This window comes from Oreochromis niloticus, linkage group LG5 (assembly GCF_001858045.2).
Source record: "Oreochromis niloticus isolate F11D_XX linkage group LG5, O_niloticus_UMD_NMBU, whole genome shotgun sequence".
NCBI lineage: Eukaryota > Metazoa > Chordata > Actinopteri > Cichliformes > Cichlidae > Oreochromis > Oreochromis niloticus.
The window spans coordinates 8,179,397-8,185,396 of record NC_031970.2 but is presented as its reverse complement, the minus strand read 5'-3'; positions in this window follow the sequence as shown (position 1 = coordinate 8,185,396).

Sequence of the window (6,000 nt, the reverse complement as noted above, 5' to 3'; positions counted from 1 at the left end):
GGGTTGTTGCTTGCTTTTGATGGCTGGCCTGGGGTCTGTTTGTGGTTTTTGTTAGTGCACTATGCAGTGAAGTCAAGGCAGAAAGACGTGCAAGGCCAGCCTGTTAGTAATCAGCAGATTATTAAATGCAATGATTGAGGAAAAGATAAGAAACAGAGCCAGCTCAGTTAGTTAGAAGAAGACTAAGAACCCTCTTAGTCACTACCTAGAATTATCAGTGTTCATAAATTTTACTTCAGCAGATATTTTTAGATTTTTAGAATTAGTTTATAAAGAATGTTTTCTTCTAGAGTATTGTGTAGGGGAAATGTCTGTATCCCTATCACAGAGGAAACAAAGAGACTGGCTGTTTAGGTAGAGAAAAACACTGACTTGTAACCACTGCCCTCTTTTAATTAATTAAGTCATTTATATTCCTGGAGTATAGTGCAAAAAAGTCATACCAGTTATACCAAGTCAACTTGGTTAGCAAATTGCATCTACAGTGCACAGTGATATTTAATAAGAGTCTAATTTGGAACCACAAAACAAAATGTAAATAAAAAAAACTGGGGCTACCAGCAACCATGCCTTTTGCATAGAACAGCTAAATTAAAAGGTTTGAGCACTATGTGACATGGCTAGCTCTTTATATCTACAGGGGGATTAAAAATATGAAGGTGATGCATTGGCAAAACAACTGCACTGAGCCAAACAAGTAAATTCTTAGTAATATTTATCCTAAAGTTATGGTTTGCCTCCACCTGTTCAGCACCTGTCAGTTTTATTAAACCAGACATGCTGGGAACAGACATCCCATCTCCATCATTAAGGCCTTGCTAATGTGCTACAATTGCAGATTTAAGTGGAATCAGAGTCAAGCGGGGTCAAGCTTCCTTCCTGAAACAACAGCCATCTGTAGGTAGAGGATGAAAGTCATTTAAAGGATGTTGCAGACAGGTATTGAGAGGTGGTCATGACATAAAACACTCTCTGAGATGTAAGGAGAGAGACTGCTTTCCTTTTGGTTTTATCTGAGCACTGGGCAAGCAGGACTTGCCTTTCTTGCCCAGATACTGTAGACAGCTGCTGCCTTCATATAATATGAACTACTACATGAAGTAAAGCTAAAGAGGCTTATTTTATCAGGCTATAAATATGTATCATTTCTTCTGTAAAGTCAGACATTAAGGTGTATGCAGCTGGGCTGGGTATTTTAATGCAAGAGTCATTGGGGACTGGTTTGTTTTTAGAACCAATCTCGCATGGCCATTTTAGGACCTGGAGTTTCTGGCACTTCTACAGTAGCTTTATTTCTCGACTCCTTTAGGTTGCCTCTTTTCTATCAACTGTAAAGCTCACTACAGAATGAGGATACTTCATTTGTTTAATTTGCAAAACTTGGGCAAGGCTATCTTTATTTTGTTTATCAAATCTAAATTTACTGTAACGGATCTAGCAAATAGTCTCCTAAATAATGCACATAAATTAATTGTCAAAATCCAAAAAGAAAAAACATGTGAAAAGTTAAATGTACACATATTTACTTTCAGAACAGTTGAGTAAGTAGTTCAGCTTAGCTTAGCAAAAAGAATAAAAATAGGGAAGAGCATTATACAGATTATTTGCTTGTAACTGAAAAGAAACTAAGTTAGGTAACCTGTTTCTTTTATTTGGCTCTCACAAGAAACTGAATACACATAGACTATTTATCAAAATGTCAAACTATTCGGTTCATACCAAAAAAAAAATTGTATTGCTTAATTTTCTAAAAGCCAACCAAGTGAAAGAAACACAAGTATTAAGGGACACAGTGGTCATGCATAAGAAAACTGGCCAAAATTCCTTCACTTGAAATTTTCCAGACTAGAAAAGATGTCCAAAAATCTGTCAGTCACCAACAAAATGTAACAATGAGCCTCTTAATTAGGGCCCAGTGTAACAGTCAAGAAAAAGTAGCCAATTTACCACCTGTGCAGTTTAGCTGTGTTCCCATGGACTTCTGCAACATAACACATGCAACGTTTTAGCTTTTTTTTAAGAAATAAATTTCTTTACTTTGCTGTTAGACTTTTTTCTGACAAGCTGACCTTATGATTTTAAGAACGTTCCTATAGACTGTAAAAAAAAAAAAAAAAAAAAAAAGAAATTAAAAAAGAAGAAGCAAAACAAAACAAACCCTAAGGAGTTTCCTTTCAGCTAAACCAAGTTTCCAGACCACAAACAGTTTGGTGGTTTAGTCTGACAAATGTTCTGGTAAAAGAAAGACACAGTGCTGCTTTTGGACAGAGATTCATTAGAAATACAGGAGAGGTATGTTTTTTTTTCTCCCATCTCCTGCTTTCCCATAAAAATGAACACGCGCACACACACACACACACACACACAGATATACACACGTAATTGAGATGACATCACTGCAGTAGTATGGACGACTTCCAACCTCGCTCACTCATTCAAATTTCAGGGTCTGTTAAGAAAATCCCATTATTTCTATAAGAATATGAGCTGCAGCTGTTTCATAAAAGATATCATCAGCCATAAGTTGGCTGGCTCAGTTGAAACAAATGGGTTTCTATTGAGAAACGTGTCCTCCTGCACAACAAGGCTTTGTGTCTCTGCCCACAGCGCTGTAGCATGGGGCAGCGACTGCACTTTTCCTGCTTGATCTCATGCCAAATAAAAAGCGGGCTCCTTTTTTGTCATGACCTCATGCTCATATACTTAACCAACTTCTGAACAGATCCAGCACCTCATTCCAGCACGTAATTTTCTTTTTTTACTTTCATAAAATGAATTCTTCATCTATCACTAAAACAGTGGTGGAAGAAGTGCTCAGGCTTTTGACTTACACAAAGTCTTCTGTTCAAAATCCCATTTAAGTAACAGTGTATGTATAATATATGTTATAGTATATATGTATAAGCAGAAAAATGTGCTATGAGTAAAGGTGTACACTAGTAAGTTGTGTGAGGAGTGTTGCAGTTTGAAAAATGTCCTGTACTTCAAGAGGAATACAGGAGTGTTCCCAGAAAAATGTACTTTAAGGCTCAAAAATATTTATTCTTCAGGAATACTGGCACCAGAGAGTGTTGTATATGCTATCTTAACGATCTCTTAATGAGTATGAAAAATGTATTGTTGGGGCTATTTAACTGCCCTTCATACTGTTAGGCAGTTTAATATATAACTAATTTTACCAGCTTAAAAACCACCTTTAAGTAACCAATAATAGACCTACAGCTATCAAATGCAAAAGTAGGTATAAAGTAGTTTAAACTTAAATATTAAGTAAAATACAATATCTCAAGTGTGTTTAAGTGCAACTCTTTAATGTACTAGTTCAGTGTGTGCAAGCTGCATTTACCTCCATCAAGGTGGGGCTTGTTTTCACAGCTTCACTCACAATTATTTACATATTCAGTCCATAGGTTCCCTTAGAGTCCCCCAAAGAAAATCAGGTGGTTAAGCAAATTCATTATAAATTCTAGTTTTGTAATTAGAAATGGAACAATTAAAAGTGACAACTGTCCCAAAATTGGAGGTGGTTAAGAGATGGATGGATGGATGGATGGATGGATGGAAAAAGACATTGCCTTCTGTGTGCAATAGTTGTTTACAAAACTTTGTGTCATATATTTTCAATAAAACCTTCAAAGGAGTTCAGTGGGGAAATCATTTCTTTGTAGAACTTCTAATAATTCAGTGAAATCCAAAATGTCATATTTTTTTAAAGTGACTTTGGCTGTAAAAAGCACAATATGTCTCTGTGAAATAATGTGGAACTGAAGTATGAAGAGACACAAGGAAATTGGAAAATAGGAAATACACAACTCTTCGCTGCTCCAGGTCACAGCAGATCCCAGGGAAAAAAGCAGAAAGAAAACTCATAATTCATTCTCCTTTGCCACATAAAATCATTACAGATGAACAGTAACTCACAGCATCCAGTGTGAGATACATTTCTAGCATATTTGCTGCCTCTGGGACTCATTTTGATAGAAGTGTTCCCCTCTAGACTATCTGTCAGTCCCGGTGGCTTGTTAAATCGGGTCATGTTTCTGTTCTAAGGTTAAGATCACACAAATGATTGAAAGGGTGTGTGTTGGATGGATCTGCCACAGGCCAGTTCTTCCAGACTGCATCACTCACTGCCAGTTGTCCTGGATCCAACCTTTCTGCCAATTATTTTTCAGACCATTAAGGCCCCCCGAGGTCTTACAGAGACCTCTTGTAAATAGAAAATTTGCATGAAATTTGGCTTACTTATGTGCCAAGCAGCTATGCCATGAGGAGTATTTTATTTCACTCACAAAACTTTGAGAAGGAGAATAAATTAAGGACATATATAAACAAACCAAAAATGTTTCAATGTAGTAAAAGATGGACCGTTTTTATTGTGCACTTTAATGGATGCGTAATGAAATTATGGCTCATAGTTAAGACCATAAAAAGAGGTGTCAGGGTGATGTATAATTAAACATTTTAGGTATTTTTCAAACTTCAAAGTGCAGGCAGGCACTGTTTTACGTTTTCTCAGGACTCAGTGAAACAACGGTGTGCGTATGTGGGGATGGGCGGCGGGATGTAAGGCAAGCTGGTTATAGATCAATCAGAGCTTTAAAAAAAACCCAAAAACAAACCTGTGGCTTTCACGAGACGTCTAGAATGAGGGTCAACGGGTTGCGTTTTTTAATGTTTAAAATGTATAATAAGAACGGACAGATCCAGACAGTTTCATATAAAATCAAAGAAGAGGGACTAATGCCTTACTTTCTTACATGTATCAAATGTTTCTTAACAGCCCTTCTGTGAACACTGTTCAGGTTGCTGGATTGTTGTTCATTTGAATGGTGAGATATACAGATGTGTGCATGATTTAGGTTTGATCTGTGTTAATGTAACTTTACCCGAATTCCTTATTAATAAGACTCTGTATGCATGAGTTGTTTTAGAAGCATATTACAGACAGTGATGGATTACTTCTGCTCAGGGTCACAGACCTTTAAAAGGTTTTTAAATACAATGAGTTTTTATCTCTTCGTCTATTTTGAATTCTATATCACTTTATATGGTTAGACCTCAGAATGGACTTCCTTTTATATGAGTCGTGAACAAACATTTCTGTGCAATTATAGGAAAGGGACACAGAGTTTTAATGAGGTCAGAAAAAAGCAAATACGCATTTATAGGAAGGATACTCATGCAGCACAGAGGAAAAGGGCTAAAGCTAATGAGGCTGAACATTAGTTGGAAGCAGGATTTGAAATGAATTTTGCACTCTTGATGCAATAATTTGACATTTTGTGAAATCCACTTACTCAGTAATACATGCCAAGATTGACACCACTCTGCATTAAATGATGATGGACTGATGGAGGCTACATCATCAGGCGACACATTAATTGGTAATAATTTTTTAAAAAGACTGGAAAGTGAGTCGGAAATTTTGAAACCTTTGTCCAAAGGTAACAGAATCCATCTATTTCTTTCAAAGATTACAAAATAACAGATTACATCTGGTTTAATTCAGAGAAACCAGAATGTCAATGACATCATAGCTCATCTGGGTCACGATCCATCACAGTTCACGGGTTATTATGACGTGTGAAGTACAAAACGAAAGTGATAGGTTTCTTGTCACTGGCTGGCCGTATTGCACAGAGTGGACAGAGTAATGCCACTCACATTGAAAATACTAAATGTGACCTTGACCTCTAGTAAAATTTTAGTGAAAACCAATTAGGTGATTACTGTATGCATGTTTCATTAAATTCTGACCATTACTCATTATTATCATTACCATTGGACGAGGACCAGTTGTGAATGTGAACAGACAGAATAACAGATGCCTCACCATGAGTATGAGCTCCTCAGGCCTGGATGTGGATGGGCTAAAAACATCATGTTCAGATGAAAAGCTGTGGTTCTGAAAGGGTTACACATTCGGTTTCTTGGCCAAATGAATTACTTGAATATCTGTTGGGTACCTGGTAATCTTACAGTTGTTGCCTCTGACCT